The sequence below is a fragment of the Nelumbo nucifera genome, chromosome 3 (genome assembly GCF_055504915.1).
Source record: "Nelumbo nucifera cultivar China Antique chromosome 3, China Antique-T2T, whole genome shotgun sequence".
In the NCBI taxonomy this organism is placed as follows: Eukaryota; Viridiplantae; Streptophyta; class Magnoliopsida; order Proteales; family Nelumbonaceae; genus Nelumbo; species Nelumbo nucifera.
This window is the reverse complement of record NC_142651.1, coordinates 3807114-3827281: the sequence shown is the minus strand read 5'-3', so window position 1 is coordinate 3827281 and position 20168 is coordinate 3807114. Positions and strand designations below refer to the sequence as shown.

At 44.3% G+C, this 20168-nt stretch overlaps 1 pseudogene; it reads right to left on the bottom strand.

Annotated features, from left to right (window-relative positions):
• Positions 1-63: 63 nt before the first annotated feature.
• LOC148800909 (plasmodesmata-located protein 8-like) lies at positions 64-12452 on the bottom strand (annotated as a pseudogene).
• Between the last annotated feature and the right edge of the window lie 7716 nt (positions 12453-20168).

Here is a 20168-nt window from a genome sequence, read left to right as displayed (position 1 = left end):
TTCAAGCCGTATATTGGGAACATCTCCCGAACATGATATGATGATATCATCATCGGGAAATGCTTACAATACACGGCGGGGATGTGCGAGACGTTGTGATGGGGAATCTGGTGGGGGCTGATTTGAATTAAAAAATTTTAGGAATTATAGTTGATAAAGCAATTTTTGGCACCTAATATCAATAAAAATAATATTTTTAAGGGTAAATTATAAAGATCCTCTATATTATAGGGTTTGTGACAAAGACCCCCTTATACTTTGTTTTGCGACAAAGACCCTTCTGTACTATGACCGTGAGACAAAGACCCCCTTATACTTTGTTTTGCGACAAAGACTCCTCTGTACTATGACCGTGAGACAAAGACCCCATAGACCGTTAAGTCAGATAACGGAATATATTAAATTACTAAAATACCTACTAAACTTCTTCTATTTTCTTTTTTCTGCCCTTTTTCTTTTAAAACCTATTTAACCTATTGTTTTCCCTTTCTTTTCTTCTTTTCCTCTGCCTCACCATCCTCTCTCATTCTTTCTCTCCCAATTCTCCCAAATGAAAGGAGAGAAGGAACCCATTTCTCATCTTCCCTTTCTTTTCTTCTCTCCCTCTTCAATCTTGTCTCTATGGCATACTGACCAAATGCTTTTTGCATAAAGCAAAGGAGGACAATGAACAGAGCGAGTGTTGCCAGTACTCCAACGATTATTACCACCATCTTTTCGATTTGGTCATCGATGGAGGTATGTATAGGCAGCCATAAAAAGCAAAAGTAGTAAGGGGAATTTTTCTACAATTAAATCAGTCTACTTGATGTCTTTCTCTCTCATCCATTGGTTTGTTTGGGTGCGATGAGAAAGCCAAAAAAACATCTTCATCAGAGAAAAGGAAATGCAGACACATATACGCATCTTTAAGAAACACTAATTAATTATTTCGATATTTGAATGAAAGTGGAGGAACTAATTACTGCCTTGAACTTTATAAAAGAAAGCCAGTGGTAACCCTTCAAACATAGTTCTCTAGGCTTTTTCTCTGGAAATGATTACTCTTGCTGAACATATATCCTTGGTAGTTAGACTTAGTAGCTTAAGATTGTTGAACTATTTTAGTTCACTGCGTAGTGGATATGACCTTATTGATCATCAATTGAAGCTTAGCTGCTTCTACGTCTAGTGGTACTAACGTCTCTCTCTGTCTACGTGAAATTTTTCTGAGATTTCTGCTTAACATACTCACAAGCAAGGAAATACAAGGAAAAATGCAAAAACAGTAATACGAAATTATGAATTGCACCTGAAGGGGAATCATAGTAGCCAGAGGCCCAGTATCGAGCATAGCACTGGGCCAAGTATACATTGGTTGCTGATGCCGACCTGCATGCATTCTTCAGCTTCCGGATGGCTTCCGAAAATCGGCAGAACTAAGATCCCCCAAACAGTGAGCAAAACCCTCCACAGACCCCAGGCTGCTAATTTGAAAACCATTTGCTCCTTGCAAGTCAAGAAGAACATCGTCCCTGCGCTTAAAGAACTTAACATCTGCTTATATTGTTGATTCTTTCTCTTTATAGCATGATAGATTAGCACACTTGAATTTTAAATCCATAAAGAACATGAGCAAACTAGGTATAATTGCTTACAACAATGAATCAAATGAAAAATGTGAAATATGTGTAAAATATAAAATGGCTAAGAAACCTTTCCCTAGTGTTGAGAGAAATTCTCGACTTTTAGAACTAATTCATTTTGACATCTGTGAACTCAATGGTGTATTAACTAGAGGAGGTAAGGGATACTTCATAACATTTATAGATGACTTTTCTAGGTACACCTATGTCTACCTTATGAGAACTAAGGATGAAGCCTTTGACATGTTTAAACTATATATGACTGAAGTTGAAAATCAACTACAAAAGAAAATTAAAATCCTTAGAAGTGATAGGGGTGCTGAATACTTTAAAAATGAGTTTAATTCTTTCTGTGAAGAATTTGGAATAATACATCAGTGTTTTGCTTCCTATACCCCTCAACAGAATGGCTTGGCTGAAAGGAAAAATAGAATGCTTACAGAAATGATAAACTACATGTTATTAAAAGCTAATGCACCCTTAAACATGTGGGGGGAAGCACTCCTAACAGCCTGCCATTTACATAACAGAATTGTTTATAGAGTTAATAACCAATGCCCATATGAATTATGGACAAGAAGAAATCCTAATTTAGCATATCTAAAAGTGTGGGGGTGCTTAGCATATTATAGAGTTCCAGATCCTAAAAGAACCAAATTAGGACTCAGAGCTAAGAAACGTATGTTTGTTGGATATGCAGAACATAGCAAGGCCTATAGGCTTCTAGACTTAGAGTCCAACATAATAATTGAAACTAGAGATGTTGAATTCTTTGAAAATAAACTGTATTCTGAATCTACAGAAAATGACAGAGAAACTCAGATCTCAATACCTGTTGATAATAATGAGACTGAAAGAAGAAATGACACAACTGTAACACCTACAATAGGACTTAGAAGAAGTCAAAGACAAAGAACAGAGAAACACTTAGGTTCAGATTTTATCTCCACTCAGTCAATTGTATTTTTGGTTGAGGCTGATAGAGAGAAGATTTTAAATAAGATACGTATTGTCCTAAACATTGAAAATGATCTAAAAACCTATAGTGAGGCCATGACCTCTAGAGATGTTGCCTTTTGGAAGAAAGCTATAAATGATGAAATTGATTCAATAATGTCAAATACACATGGGTACTAGTAGACCTGCCTCCATGATCAAAACCAATAAAATGTAAATGGGTGTTTAGAAGAAAATACAACACTGATGGAACTGTACAAACTTTTAAGGCTAGATTGGTAGCCAAAGGATTTAGTCAAAATGAAGGGATTGATTACTTTGACACCTATGCACCAGTGGCTAGAACAACTTCTATTAGAACACTCATAGCATTAGCATCCATTTATCATTTGTCTGTTCACCAAATGGATGTTAAAACTGCTTTCTTAAATGGTGATTTAAATGAAGAGGTTTACATGGAACAACCAGAAGGATTTGTTCTTCCTGGAAACGAGAAAAAAGTCTGTAAACTGGTTAAATCACTATATTGATTAAAACAAGCACCTAAACAGTGGCATGAGAAATTTCATTCTTGCATTCTAGCTTTTGGTTTTAAACATAATAGTGTTGATAGATGCATCTATTCAAAATTCACTGAAAATTATGGAGTAATTGTATGTCTTTATGTTGATGATATGCTTATTGTGGGTACAAATATGGTTGGCATAAATGAAATTAAAAATTATTTATCCTCTGTCTTCAAGGTGAAAGATTTAGGAGAAATAGATACCATTTTGGGAATAAAAATTAAAAAGCATAGTAGGGGCTATGCATTAAGCCAAACATATTATATTGAGAAAGTGATGAAGGGAAATTTGGCCCGACCTCGCAATCACCCGATACGTGGCAAAAGCAAACAACTCGGGACAGCAGAGCGCCCAAAACGAGCACCGAAAGTAACGAAGTCCAAGCTCACTACCGAGCCCGAACTCCACCAGACCGCTCTACTAGGAGCCCGAGCTCCCTACCAAGAGTCCGTGCTCCCTACTGGGAGTCCGAGCTCCCTAATAAGAACCCGAGCTCCCTGCAAGGAGCACGAACTACCTCGGGTCCCAAGCCTCGCAAAGCTGTGACCCGAGCTGACCCATGGCAGTTCGGAACACTCCCCAAACCGAGCTCAAGACATCTCGCTCGCCACTCTAGCACTTTGCTTCCGAAACACCAGGCTGACCAAACGTACCTGACACCAAGGACGTCCGTATCCAAGGGCGGCGCACCTGACTGATTTGGGATCTGACGCCTGACAGCCGCACTTCAAACGGCCTCCTGCTACCGCCACCTGCACCGTCGTTACTAGCCGCAGAGACGGCTCCAACAAAAGGACCAGTGGCGGTTCTGTCCGGCCAGAGGAAATGACATCCGAACTGGCGGGAGCTCAGAAATAATCATGCCCGATCTGATAGAAGCTTGGAAGTGAGTGCGCGAGGTGGTTATAAAAGGCTCCTACCCCACAAGAACGAGGTATGCTAACTTTTGCGCTATCTGGCTTATCTTGCCTTTGAAAAGACTCTAACTTGAGCTTCGGAGCCCTTACGTCGGGTTCTCCCTGGAGCTTCTTCACTCCCTCCGTTTCAGGTCCCCTGCCATTTAGCTCAGAGGCAAGATCGTTGAGAGCTAAGACCGGCCGGATTGTGCATCATCAATTGGCGCCGTCTGTGGGAACAAGGCGAAGAACGAGCCTCGCCCATAGAGGAAACAGTCACGATCCCAACCTCGCCTACGGACCCAGCTCGCACACTCCAGATCGATGCTTCCGTTGAAGAACCCCTACGGACCGAACTGGTAAGTTTTTTACTTCAAAATTTAGATATTTTTGCATGGTCCGCGGCCGATATGCCCGGTATTGACCCTGGCCTTATAACTCACTAACTTAACACTGACCCTTTAGTCAGACCCGTTAGACAGAAGAAACGAAACTTAGCCCCAGAGCGTTGGAAGGCGGTCGACGAGGAAGTCGAGAAGGTCCTCGAGGCAGACTTCATAAGGGAAGTCCATTACCCGAGCTGGGTGGCCAACCCTGTGCTGGTGAAAAAGACGAACGGCAAGTGGCGCATGTGCGTCGACTACACCGGCCTGAACCGAGCTTGCTCGAAAGACTGCTTCCCCCTTCCTAGGATCGACTGCCTAGTGGACGCGACCTCGGGACAAGAGTTGCTAAGCTTCCTGGATGCCTACTCAGGCTACAACCAAATCCGGATGGACCAGTCCGACGAGGAAAAAACCAGCTTCATAACCGAGTTTGGTCTGTACTGTTACAAGGTCATGCCCTTCGGGTTAAAAAATGCCGGGGCGACCTTCCAAAGACTTGTAAATAGGCTGTTTCGGCCCCTGATTGGCACAAAGATAGAGTGTTATGTAGACGACATGGTCGTCAAGACACGGTTTTCACAAGAACTAATAAAAGACTTGGACTCTGTCTTCCAAATCCTGCGTCAGTTTAGCATGAAATTGAACCCCAACAAATGCGTCTTTGGCGTCACCTCGGGCAAATTCCTAGGCTACGTTGTCAATCGGCGCGGTATTGAGGCCAACCCGGACAAGATAAAAGCCATCCTAGATATGAGACTGCCTCGGAAAGTAAAAGAAGTTCAGAGGCTAAACGGCCGCATAGCCGCTCTAAGCCGCTTCATGTCCAAGTCGGCAGATCGCTGCCTACCCTTCTTCAAAGCAATCAAAGGCAAAGGGTTCGAGTGGACCCAAGACTGCCAGCTTGCGTTTGACGAGCTAAAAGGTTACCTCGCCAGTGTGCCAACCTTAGCTCGGCCTGAGGAAGGCGAAGTCTTAGAATTGTACCTCTCGGCTAGCGACGAGGTGGTCAATTCGGTACTAGTAAAGGAAGTAGACCGGGTCCAGCGACCCTTATATTATGTTAGTAAAATCTTGTAGGGAGCAGAGACAAGGTACTCGCAGATAGAAAAGCTAGCATACGCATTGGTGATAGCAGCACGGAAACTCCGCCCGTACTTCCAGGCTCACACCGTCATCGTCCTGACCGACAAACCTCTGAGACAAGTTTTACTCAAACCCGAGGTTTCTGGCCAACGGACAAAGTGGGCCATCGAACTCAGCGAGTACGATCTCCAGTACAAGCCAAGAACTGCCATTAAGGCCCAAGCCTTGGCAGATTGTATCGCAGAATGCACGTTTAGCCTCGAAGCCCCTGAGCTGGTCGAGCCCGAGATCCCCAGTTCGGGCGAGCTCGGAGCTCCCAAGCCAAACGAGTCCGAACCCCGTGAAGTAGCAGCTAGTGTAGCATCCCTCCTGGTTAGACCAAGCGCGAACCAGGATGAGGAGCCCTGGATCCTTCACGTAGATGGCTCCTCGAACCAACAAGGCAGCGGGGCTGGAATAGTGCTACGCGGCCCGAGCGGAACAAAGCTGGAATACGCACTACGCTTTGAGTTCGCGGCATCCAACAACGAGGCGGAGTACAAGGCACTGATAGCCGGGCTAAAGCTAGCGCACAAGGTTGGAGCAAAGCACATGGTTATCTGCAGTGATTCCCAGCTCGTGGTCAACTAAGTTACAAGCGAATACGAAGCGCGCGAGCTCACAATGATTGCGTATTTGTCAAAAGTAAAGGAGGCCCTGCTCAACTTCCAGTCACACTTCATCAAGCAAATCCCGAGGTCAGAGAACGCTGAGGCCGACGCCCTGGCCCGACTAGCTAAAACGAGCCACAATGCCAGGAGAACCGTGTACGTAGAGGACTTACCTCGGCCCAACATTCTTGGTGGGGCAGAAGAGGTCGCTCCCGTCACTGAAGCAGAGCCGAGCTGGATCGACCCACTCGCGAGCTTCCTGCTAGACGGAACCCTCGCCGCGGACTGCAATGCAGCTAAGAGGATGCAGCGCCAGATAGCCAAATACGTCATGATAGACAAACGGTTGTACCGACGATCCTACACGCTCCCCTACCTGCGATGCTTGCGCCCAGCCGAAGCCGGGTTGGTACTCCGCGACACTCATGAAGGCTTGTGTCAGAAGACAAAGGCAATCGAGCTAGTCAGAAAATGTGACAAGTGTCAGAAGCATGCCAACATCCACCATCAGCCCGCTGCCGACCTCAAATACCTCACCAGCCCATGGCCCTTCGCCCAATGGGGCATCGACCTCCTGGGGCCATTCCCACCAGCGACAGGCGGGAGAAAATTCCTAGTGGTGGCAGTAGATTACTTCACAAAGTGGATAGAAGCTGAACCCCTGGCAATAGTTACAGCCCGAAACATACATAACTTCTTTTGGAAGAACATTGTATGTCGCTTCGGGCTACCTCGGGTACTGATCTCCGACAACGGCAAACAGTTCAAAGATATCAAGTTCCAAGAATGGTGCCAAAGTATGGGAATTAGTCAGAACTTCACGTCGGTCGCACACCCACAGGCAAATGGCCAAACAGAAGTAATGAACAGAGCCATCCTCCGCGGACTGAAAGTACGATTAGACCGAGCCAAAGGTTTGTGGGCAGACGAACTACCAAGTGTTCTATGCGCTCACCGAACCACGGAAAAAACCACCACAGGAGAGACCCCCTTTAACCTCACCTACGACACCAAGGCGGTGATCTCGGCGGAAATCGAAGTGCCTACACTGCGACTAGAAGTGTATGACAAAGAGACAAACGAGGGCGAGTTACGCACCAACCTCGATCTATTGGACGAAGTGAGGGACCTCGCGCACATCCGAACTGCGGCCTACCAACAAAAGGTAGCTCGGTATTATAACGCGCGAGTAAAGAAGAGGAACTTCCGCGTCGGCGACCTGATCCTCCGTAAGGTCATGGTGCCTGAACCCGGCGTAGGGAAACTTGGACCAAACTGGGAAGGACCCTACAGAGTAAAGAAAGCACTCGGTGGGGGGGCATACGAGCTCAAAACCCTAGAAGGGAAACAAGTACCCCGAGCATGGAACGTCGTCAACTTAAGAAGATACTACCTATAAACCACCAAGGCAAGTACCCCGAAGCCTAGGTAGAAAACGAACTGAAGGACCGAAATGGTCAGTTCGACAAAAAACGCAGCTCGAAGACAAGACAACCAGCACTTAAACAAAAAGCCATTTCATTTCAGATAAAGGTGTACATTCAAAAAAAAAAAGTCATTTCTTGAGTACATTATCAGAAGCCACTTGAACAAAAATCCATTTTACAAGCCAGGGGCTACTTCATCATTATCAGAAGCCACTTCGACAACACCCGAAGGACCTGCCTCCTCCTCGGAGTCCGGTTCGGCATCCGCAGCATTAGCCATCTCTTGAGTAATGCGCGAAGTGGATATGGCGCTGGTATCGAGCTCGGGGTACATATTCCGGATCATCCACCGGCTTAGCTTGGAACCCCTCCTATAGGAGTCCACCATCAGATCATCAAAATCCGGCGAAGCAATATAATCACTGACAGCTTTCTTCTTCGCGTCTTCGATGCCTTGAGAGAAGATCTGAGTCCTCTCCCTGATATCCTCCTGAAGATACTCGACCTGATGCTGCAGGTCCAGCTTCAATTCCGCCATATGCTTCACCACCACTCCCATGGCCTCGGCATCTCTCTGAGACCTCGCCTGCCTAGACCGCGCGAGGCGAGCAGCCTCCTCGGCAGCTCGCGCCTGCCTCGAGCACCTCTCCACCTGGTTCGCTAAGGTGTGAATAGAAGAGTTCACCTATCAAAGGGAAACGGGATCAAAAGGAACGAATAGAAGAATAAAGGCCGAAGAACTCTAAAGAAGGGAGCACTTACCACCATGGCATGAGTAACGGCACGACAGGCCACTTGGTGTAGAGGGAGCTCGGTCCATGCCGCGACTTCCTCGGGAAACATGGCCTCCTTACTCCATTGAAGAGCGTGAACAGGCGACAGCACACTCCTGAAGTTCCCCGGGGCCTCCGAGCCCGACGACCCAGCTCGCGTATGGGCAGACTCGGAGTAAGCGGGAGCCCCTGTGTGTGTGGTTTCGGCATAAGGAGCCCCCGCCGGCTCCTGCATAGGAGGAACCATCTCGGGCTCCATGGGCTGATCCTCCGCCGGATAGTCCGGCACCTTGGGCTCCGCACCCTGGGGTGGTTCGGCGCGAGCTCGCTTAGCCACCCGTTTTCTCCTCTTCATGCCCTGGAACAAGTGCCCACCTCGGGTCCCTCGAGAGTCCATCGTACCTGCGAAAAGGAGTTCGGCATCAGTAAGACACGTAAAAGAAGAGCAAGACAGGATCGCTAGGGGAAGAACCTACCCGAACTCAGGCCAGCAGCAATAAGTTTGGCCTCCGTCAGATACCGTTGACACTCCAACCCAAGCCGCGCCCATTGCCGGAGGCCCTTTGCCGTCTCCTTATCGAGTGTGACGCCGGAGTCGGGAGCGGCCATCCCCCAGCCGGTCTGAAACGGCCACCCCAGCGCACTTCGCACCCCGAAATAGTCCCGCTTCCACACCGGGACCTTATTAGGGAGTCCGTGTAAGAGCTTGAAGCCTGGGCGAGGAGACAGGTAGTATGCCCGCCTACGCCCGGGAAGGGGACCCGCTTGCTTTTTCAGCATTAAAATAGAGGAGAAAATCTCCAGATCCAAAGGATTGTCCCCACTAAATTCCTAATGGAGTTCGGGTGAAGCTGGCCGACCGTCACACCAAAGTGGTTTAGAACCTCGACGAGAAGAGGATGAAAAGGCAGTCGCAGCCCCGTAGCAAGCTGCTCCCGGAAAATCACGATCTCATCAGGACCGTGTTCCCAAGGGAAGCTACCCGTAGGGATGAAGTAGGCGTGCTCCCCGGGCAAGTTGTAGTAGTCTATGAGGGATTGAAGTCCCTCAAGCATCATAGTCGAAGGGCCGAACTGATCTAAAACCCGGCCACGACGGGTGGTGGACGCCGACCTACCCGAGGCACCTCGGCCTATAGGTTCAACCCCTTCCTCAGGACCTACATCGGGCTCACTTGAACTATCGGGGGACGCAAATTGGTTCGTAGAACCTACATCAGACCTGCTGGAACTGTCTGAACCCTCCGAACTAGACATCAGAGAATGGAACGGGATTCCAAGAGCACTCACCCAGGAAGAAGACTGAAGTAGACCGCGAAAACTCGAACAAGCAAGGAACCTGGGACGCGAGCTGAAGAGCCTGGACACGAACTGAAACTTAGGCGCGAGCTCAAGAGGTACAGTAGCGAGGACGGGCCCGCCCCCCCCCCCCCCCCCCCGCGCTATTTATATCCACAGCGGCCGGAAAGCGACGGCCCAGATCGAAGCCAATCCAACGGTCCACAGCCGCGCTAAACCGCACGTCTTCCGAAACCGACCAGCGCACGTCTTTCCGAAACTGACGAAGCGTCGCGCACGTCCTGTCAGAGGACGAGGCGTCAGCACGCATCTTCTCGAAACTGATAGGGTGTCGGCGCACGTCTCCTCACAATAAAAGCATCTGCAGCACGACTCCCGAACGGCTACCATCACGTCTCCCAAACGCGCGCCCTTTTTTTGAAAATCAAATTAAAGCAAGCGCCCTCAGTACGGACCAAAACCCTCCTGCTACCTTACGAACTCCCCGCGCCAAGACAGGACCCTTGTCGCAGGGAGTGGAGGGCAATTGATGAAGGGAAATTTGGCCTGACCTCGCAATCACCCGACACATGGCAAAAGCAAACAACTCGGGACAGCAGAGCGCCCAAAACGAGCACCGAAAGTAACGAAGTCCAAGCTTACTACCGAGCCCGAACTCCACCAGACCGCTCTACTAGGAGCCCGAGCTCCCTACCAAGAGTCCGAGCTCCCTACTGGGAGTCCGAGCTCCCTATTAACAGTCCGAGCTCCCTATTAAGAACCCGAGCTCCCTACTGAGAACCCGTGCTCCCTGCAAGGAGCACGAACTACCTCGGGTCCCAAGCCTCGCAAAGCTGTGACCCGAGCTGATCCATGGCAGTTCGGAACACTCCCGAAACCGAGCTCAAGACATCTCGCTCGCCACTCCAGCAGTTTGCTTCCGAAACACCAGGCTGACCAAACGTACCTGACACCATGGACGTCCGTATCCAAGGGCGGCGCACCTGACTGATTTGGGATCTGACGCCTGACAGCCGCACTTCAAACGGCCTCCTGCTACCGCCACCTGCACCGTCGTTACTAGCCGCAGAGACGACTCCAACAAAAGGAGCAGTGGCGGTTCTGTCCGGCCAGAGGAAATGACATCCGAACTGGCGGGAGCTCAGAAATAATCATGCCCGATCTGACAGAAGCTTGGAAGTGAGTGCGCGAGGTGGTTATAAAAGGCTCCTACCCCACAAGAACGAGGTATGCTAACTTTTGCGCTATCTGGCTTATCTTGCCTTTGAAAAGACTCTAACTTGAGCTTCGGAGCCCTTATGCCGGGTTCTCCCCGGAGCTTCTTCACTCCCTCCGTTTCAGGTCCCCTGCCACTCAACTCAGAGGCAAGATCGTTGAGAGCTAAGACCGGCCGGATTGTGCATCATCAATTGGCTCTGTTGTATCCTGGGAACGAATTTGCCTGTAACCCAACAACAAACTCAGTAAAACTGAGTGGGGGCAAACAACGTTCTGAAGACAGTGTCTTCAGACGCGCCTCAGAGCTTCTCCTCCAAAGTTACAGTGACCCCATCTTCTCCAACAACATCATTACTAGAATCATGACTGCATTTTTTGTATACCAGTGTCATGTTGAGTTTCCCCAGGAAGTTGGCATTGTCGTATCTTAGAAAGCACCCTTCTAACTGTAAACTAGCTGCTATTGAGTAAGGGCACACCAAACTAATCTGGCTAACGGCGTTTTGGACACACCACGAATAGTCACATGTCTTCATATCACCTATGCATTGGTATAGCCCATAGACCGCTACATTCGCCGGCATTGAGGTGCCATTTGCCACTGTAAAGCTGTTATAAGCAGACTGAGAAGCTGAGATTGCAATGGAAGATAGTAGGGAGTTGGAGAGCAGCCCCCGTAAATAAAAGTATGAGGATTACCGCATCGATCCCATTCCCATTTGGGGATTACCGCCGCTCCCGTAGATGAAAGTATGAGCAGCAGTCGTGCGGTCGGGGAAGATGAACAGTATTTTTCTCATCCAAAATAGTTGTTACAAAAGTAGTATGGGGATTAAAAAATATTACAACGGCCTTTTTGGACAGAAGGCTAACGGAAGGGGGTCTTTGTCTCACGGTCATAGTAAGGGGGTCTTTGTCAGAAAATAAAGTACAGGGGGGGGGCCTTTGTCACAGACCCCATAGTGAGGGGTTTTTATAGTTTACTCTATTTTTAATATAATTTTTAGAATAGATTAATTTAAAAAAATATTAAATAAAGGCAAAAACGCTCTTCATCTTCTTCCTAATCATTTGTACCCGCCGCTGCATCCAGCAACGCCTCCGCCTACCTCTACCGCTTCCACCCACCTCCGCCCCAGCCTTGCGAATCTCTCTCTCTGTGTTGTGTGCATCCACAGCTCCGTTCCTCTATTGGCTCTTGCCTCTTTTTCTCCTTCACCTCGATACGTTGTTGGGTGCTGTTTATTGAGTCTATACTTGATTCTGGTTCAAACTCACGTAGCTATGTCGGCTCTACTGGATGGTTAAGCACCACAAGAATAACAACTAAAACGGCAGACCATATATCCAATCCAACGAAACCGCCTGTAAGCTATTCGTTGGCAGTGATATTCACGATAATACATACCTGATATACCAGTCCTCCAACTATCCCATCATCGACCCTGAATTCAATTGTCAAATGTACGGTTGACCAGACACCGATTACCAGAAATAACGTTAACGCTGGAAGCCTCTCGACTTTGAGCTCCCCAGATACGTAAATGTTTATCTCCACCATCCCATTTCCCATTTTATTTTGATCATGCGTGAGATATTGAGACGATACCTCTTTAATTTCTACCTTTTGATGATGAGTACGTGGGGGTTGTAGGTTCAATGGACTTGATTTTCTGGTGAGGATGAGAGGGAAGACGGTGATGTTCGTGGGGGATTCGTTGGGGCGGAACCAATGGCAGTCTCTGATTTGCATGATATCCACAGCGGTTCCACGGTCTCTGCTACTTCTCTAGATGCTAGACATTCAAGCTTTCTCCTATTTTGTTTATATTAGGCGACCTGACAGCTGGCGGAGCTTCCAAACAAATCTTTAATCCAACTCATATTTCTCGGTGATAGGAATACGGAGTGTCTTCATCGTTTTACAGAACTCCATATCTGGTGGACATAGACGCGGTGCAGGGGAGGAGAATTCTAAAGCTGGAGGACATTTCCGGTAATGCGTACGCTTGGAGGGATGCCAACGTTTTGTCTTTTAATTTTGATATTGGTGGACTCACAAGGGAGCTCTTCAAGGATAATATTAACAATACAATTCCTTTCAAATTAAATTATGGGATTTCTCAGAGGCGGAGTAGTAGGTGGGCGGAGGTGTCCGCATTGGGCAGAGGCGGCGGAGGTAGACGAAGGCATTGTGGGAGGCGGCGGCAGGCAACAGTGTTAATGAATGATTTACAAGATGACAGTATTTTGCTCTTATTTAATATTTTTTTAAAACATTTAACCTATTTTAAATATTATAATAAAAATAATATTTTTATTGATATTAAAATCCAAAAGTTACCATTTTCAACTATAATTTCAAAGATTTAACCCTAATTCCGATTAACTGCGTGAAATCGATGGTTAGGTTTTCTGTCACCAATAAGATTTAGCCATTTAGATGAATGCTTTAACTGTTCAACTGGCTGGCTGTGGAATCAATATATCAATACTAAAATACATTGAATCTACAATAAATTTCGATTAGCTGAACGCCATGGCTGTGGACGACGCTAATAATAAATTTGCGGGCCTTATTATTAAAGGTGCGCGCCCATGTATTTATTACTAGTGTAAAGCCACGCGTCCGCTGAACAGCCATACCATTCAACTAATTTTTATTCACCACAAGCCACAATCATTCTAACCTCTCAGCGTGGGATATTATTATTGGTTTCAAGCACAATTAAAGCTTTCTGCTAATCGAATTCACAATGAAATACGTAGGGCCCATGCCGAGGAGTTGAATGTTGTGAGTCCCACGTGTTCTATAATTGGTGTGAAATATTGTTGTTGGTTTCACAATTTGTTAAACAAAAGTTGGGATCACTTGCTAATAAAAAATGTTCCACCCTGCCAATATCATTTGACATCACACATCTCATATATGATTAATGTATTTTTCACGATAACTTTCATTTATAGTGAGATATGTGGTGTCAGATCAAATTGATAGGGTGTTAAAATTTATTTTATTGGCAGATGATCCCAGCTGGTTAAACAACTATTGCATTCAGTCCATCCTATCCCTAAGAATCCTCTCAAACCTATCCTAAGATACTGCAGCCATGTATCTAGAATATCTTATAAATGGGATGTTCAAGATGTATACATGTAATGTCTTTGTGGGTAGAGTTGAATTGGGATGGGACAATTGCATGCAGGGCCCACCACGAAGAGCCTACCTTTACGTTTCTCCATGCGTATCCTAAATGAAGAGTGATTAGTAATTTAGTATTAGTAGATACGACTCTACTTGGCCCTTGTTTGGGAATGGGAGGGGAGGCGGGTTCTATTTCTCAGTCACATTTATATTTCTTGATTATTTTCCTTTCCATGTTGCTTAAGAAATAAGGCTAACATATAAAAACCTTCCCCCTGTGATTTTGAGAAAAAGGTAGGAATACTCCCTTTTTATTAGTTTTGGTGATTGAAAATATTAAAGCAATGCTAATACATTTACTAAAATACTCAAAAAAAGAGATTTTCACTCTTAATATTTCTCCTTCAATTGCAATCCCCTCATAAAACTCTTACATATCGGACGGGTTAGCTTTGGCTGTTGGGGCTCAACAACATAGGCTGTTGAGATAGTTTTTGGGTTGGGCACGTTTTGGACAATTCACTTATTCACGCCCATGTTTTGGTGTTTAGTGAAAATAAGTTAATATATAGTTACTAATTTACCCATTCTTATGGTAAATGGTGATGAGGGCAAATTTGGCCCTCTACTAGCATCATGACACATGGCATATCAGAACAGTTGGACTACATCCCAGCATCACCTAGGTGACAACTTGCCTTAAACAAAATGGGATCCCAGCTGGTGACTTGCCTCTACCGCCGACCTGACGACCTACTTCTGTTGCCGACCTAGCGACCTGTCTCTGCCGCCGACCTGGCGATCTACTTTTGCCGCTGACCTGGCGACCTAACGATATGCCTCTGTCACCGACTTGGCGACCTACCTCTCTAGAAGCTTGCTAGTTGTCTTCGAACCCTCAGGATCACAACGCGTAACCATAGGCCTTATCTTCATCCCGCTCGAATCGGAGGGAAACGACAAGCCTTTTAATTGGCACGTTATCCTCGTTGGCCGAGGATTTTGGGAGTGTTTCGCGAGACCCACAACAACCCAATTATATAAGGGCATCAACCTCTGAGACCCAGGTAGATGTGCAATTTAGTTCTCGCAGCTCTCCATCTCTCTCACATTTGGCTATCTTAAAATCTCTGATTCGCTAACTTAAGCATCGGAGTGCCCACCCTGGGTAAAGCAACCTAGACACTCTGACATTGTTTCCTTGCAGGTTGTATCAGAGCCACCTCTCCAACTCGTCACCATTCAGATAAGCATCAGATCCACCTCTTCAGCTCATCACCACTCAGCTAGACATCAGAGCCACCTCTCTAGCTCATCACCACTCAGTTAGGCATCAGAGCCACATCTCCAACTCGTCACCATTTAGCTAGGCAACAGGCCCACATCTCCAGCTTATCACCATTCAGCTAGGCAATAGAGCCATCTTTCCAGCTCGTCACCATTCAGTTAGGCATCAGAGCCACATCTCCAGCTCGTCACCATTTAACTAGGCATCCAAGCCACATTCCAGGTAAGAACTATTCAGGTAGGCATCCGAATCACCTACCAGCCAGGGAGCTACCAAAATGCGCATCATCAAGTGGCATTTCCAAAAATTCTATCAACAACATAAGTTGTTGGCCCCCAATAGCTAAAGTTTTTCCGTATTAGATTGGATACTTATGATTTTACATCTACGCCCCACAAGGGAGCTTCTTACAATGTCTCACCGCACATTCCCACTGTATATTAGAAACATCTCCTGATGATAATATCAGAAATGATGATGTCATTATTCAAAGATATTTTCAATACACAACGGAAATGTGTTGTGACACGTTGTGGGGCATCCCTGTGTGGGGTACAGATCTGAATCATATGATCCTCCTTGGGGACCACTTGAAGAGGTCTTCCAAAACACAAAAAGACTCCCCAATGAAACTACTGTCTGTCTTCCGGTTCGTGAGGTGTCTGACTTGGAGGAGGCCAGAAAGATGGCTATGCTTCCTAATGCAACATGAACCTCCTCGCAGTAGTTCCATGGTTTGCAGTTAGAACCGGCATGGGAATCAAAATTTTTTGGAATCGGAATTTAAATAATTTGTTTCCATAGTCTGATTGATTTAGATAGGAATTAAAATGGAAAATTAGAATAAGCTAAAATGAGATTTCATTCCTAAAGAGGGGAGATAATGGCCATTTTCTTAAAAGAGAATCCTCTGATTCCGATTCCAAATCCTTATTCCTGTAAAGCAAATGGGCCTTGATAGGACTTTTTTTAGAAGTGTAAAATGGGTCATGCCGGCCCGCGCAAAGTGCAGGTCAGGCCGTTCTGATCCGCGGGTTGTCTTGGGCTGTGGACCAGACCAAAGCTATTTATTTAAAAAAATTGAAAAAAAATCTTATAAATTTTATTTTATATAAATTTTGATGTATACAATTGTTTATATATACAATAATTAAATAAAATAGTATAATAAAATTGAAAATAATTATTTGCTCATTATATTATATATTATATATTATTATATAATTATAATTTATATAATATATACCGCAGGTCACAAGCGTCCCGGCCCACAGACATGAAACCCCAAACCCGGATAGGCCCATACAATCATGTCGGGCTACAACACGACTCAATTTACACATTTAACTTTTTCTGTTCATACCTGACATTTTGTCTCAGCCTCTATTTTGGACTAGACATTTTTTTTATAAATAAAAGGGGCAAAACCCAGCCTATAAACGGGTCTAGTACCGATTAGGTCTGTTCATGGGTTGGGTAGCCCGATAGGCTGGCCTGGTCCTACCCATCCTAAGTTGGGTTTGGACAAAATTTTAAGCCCGGGGGCTCGAGCTTATTGGGCTCTAAAAATCAGGTCCAACTATTTTTTGGCCGAGTTCAAGCTTTCCCAAATAAGCCCGAGCCCAATAATATTAAATATATAATAGAAATATAATAATAATAAAATTAATTACAAAAAAGTATTATATATATATTAAATGTATAAAATATTATATTATATAATATATAATATACTATTAATAATATATTATAAAATACCTGTCAAAGTGGGGTTTCGGGCTTTATATAGGGCCAGGCTCAAGTCTGATAATTTTCTATCTATATGAGGCAAAACCCGGTCCGAACCCGGCTTGACCCAGCCATGAACAGGTCTAATATCGATACATGCTCTTCGGGTATTCTTGTTGCTGAAATAAAATGCTGAATATATAAGATCACGAGGGTGGCAATTAACGTGTCTGAATTTTTCCATTGCGTCCATGGAGGTGCGGCAGCAGAATATACATCCGTTGACGGCAACGGAAGAGTAGCTGAGAAAAATTAACTGCATGTATTACTTCAAATGTTATTTTCTTTTCCTTTTTGACGGAACAGAAATTAAAAAAGTGAAAAACAAGAAAGCAGAGAACAATAATTGATTTCGAATAACCAAATAGTAAAATACCAATGAAAAAGGGGTGCTCTGGAAAAAATGGTGATATCTGAAGTCTTAACCATTGTTATATAGATTTGGGAAGGGTCATTTTAACTTGTTACTTGCAATTTCTGCATATATCAAGTGAAAATTGCAATTTAAACAAAAAAAAAAAATAAAACGAAACTTTCTGAACAAAGATGGAAAGAAATCCGTCATAATCAAGACCACATGAAAACCTCAGAAGCCTGAGAGAGGGAAACAAAGAGAAACGAAACAGATTTTGAGGCGGAGAAGAAAGAAAGAAATCCAGATATGTAGAACATTCATCTTCAACTCGCCCTCCTATCTGTATGTCTTCAACTCTAGGCCTTTCCCTGTCGGGAAAGTCCAATTGAGACTTGAGGTGGATAAGAAGCAGAAAATAATATATATGCCCATTAAGGAGGGGCACGAAAAGGAATTTGGTGAAAAACTCATAATGTCAAAAGCCCCCAAACACACGATTTTTGGTAGCTTCTCGGAAGGGTTCTCAGTCTATGAGACTCAATCAATAATGAAAGTCCCCAAGCACACGGATTGGCGGTAGGAGGGTGTGTTTTAACTTTACTTGGGTAATTTAAAAAAAACCCAGTACTATAAGATCAGTGGCAATTACCTCACTAAATTTTCATTGGAGTTCTATCAGTCAAAAAAGAGTTTCATTCAGCTATTTAATTTATTTATTTTTTAAATATCCAAACTCTTCTCCTTGACTGATTTACATGTCATTGCTTTTGGAATTACTAGTACCATTACATACATGAGGAGACAAGCACAAAAGGCTTTATTTGACGCATAAGTTTTTTGTTCTTACTACATATGTTGGAAAATATTCAAGCAATAATATAATAGTAAGAAATGGCAAATTAAGAGTAACCACCAATGGAGTATAAGTTTGAGAATGGTGGTATATTAAGAACTACAAATTCAATAAGAGAATTCAAAAGGAATAATAGTAAACTTATTGAAATAAGCTTAGGCATGGCTAATGCCATTAATTGTCCTTAAAACTGACTTTGCCCCTCTAGGTGCAAAGGTTCTCAGTGCTCGATTTTCAGGATACAACATCTCTAAACTCCGGAGAGGTGTGCACTCACGACGCAGAATAACAAATTAGAACATCATGCTTGCCAAGACTACACAAGGAGGAGTAGTAGTAAAAATGAATGTAAACTAGTAGAAGCTAATGAGTGAAAAAGAAGGAAAGAGTAATACATGGGCACTGCTATATAGGGTGTTGAGAAATGGTTGTCCTCTACATGACCGTTCTGCTCCAGCTTCTCTCACAGAGCTCTACTCTTTCACACCTAAATCTTCTAAATCCTCTCCCTTGGGAAAACTCTTGTAACTTTTCTTGCACACTATTAATAAATTAATTGGAGAGGTTTTAAGAGAAAACGGCAAAATAAAAGGAAAAAGATAAGCAAAAATAAAAGTTAGCCGGGACCACGCATGCAACACGGCACAGTGAGCGTGGGTATGTATCAGCCCAGTCCGGCGTGTGTAAATGTGCATGTAGTCTTCCCAGCCTATTCTCTTTATATGTCTATAAAATCAATGTTTTAAAAGCCGATCTAGAGGCTAAACCATTTTTGCTTTTGGGTTGCGTGTCACTGGTTTGACTGGTAAGGTCAAACGATTCAGACCATGCCACATCAGTATATATACGTATTAAGTATTTCATATCGGGCAGTATCGATAGTTTTTTTGTTTTTCCGAATCTGGTTTAGAGGGGCTGGTTTATGGTATGTTCACCCTCTGAACCGGTTGAGACCCCAAAACACCCCCTACAGGGGCATATCAAGAAGTTCCCAATACAATATGTGTGTGTATGTACATACATGTGTATAAATATATATTTTAGTAATAAATAATGTATAAATATGTTTTAGATATGTTATATGCATTATTTTATATTTAACTTATGTTTTTAATTTTTTATTTATAAAAAAATTAAAAAATGCAATTTGAGGTCAAAAAAGTTTTTTTTTTTTTTGTTTCCACAAAAAGAGCGGGGCACAACGCCTGTGGCCCTTGGGCACATAGATTTTGAAAAGTTACCTAAAATAAGAAAAATCACATCAATATAGCTTCCAAAAGTTTATATGCATTGAATGTGCAATCCGCAACTCAATCATCGAGTCAAACAGGTCAACGATTCTTGACCAAGTCAACAATTTTTGAACATCTGATGGGTCTTGATTGAATTGAACCCAAAATCCTGATCGAGTGACAATTCAAACAGTCAACCAGCTAGGTCGATGGCGGGTTGAAAATATTGTATAAAACGCAAATGATAATAAGTTTAAGTGGAATTCCCTTTTAACCCATGTGGGACATACTTTCCAAAACTCAAAATAATAAAGGACAAGATTAAAAACTTTGCAAACTAAAAGGATCATGAGGAACACCACGAGTGTCGCCCTGTGTGAGAACACTTAATTACTGAAAGATCTTGGCTGCAAGGGATACTAAGGGTTGAGTTTTTCTTCAGCTTCCAATTTATAATTCATATTATTGATTTTCTTATTAGTCTATAAGTAATATTTCCAAATAAAATACTCGATCTAACAAACCAGTGAAGAAGTGTTTGTTAATTAATGGTGAAGGAGATTGTAAAGCTCCACTCAGACCTCAGATCTCCAACTCCACCATTTTCAGGTTAATTTATGTTACCCTT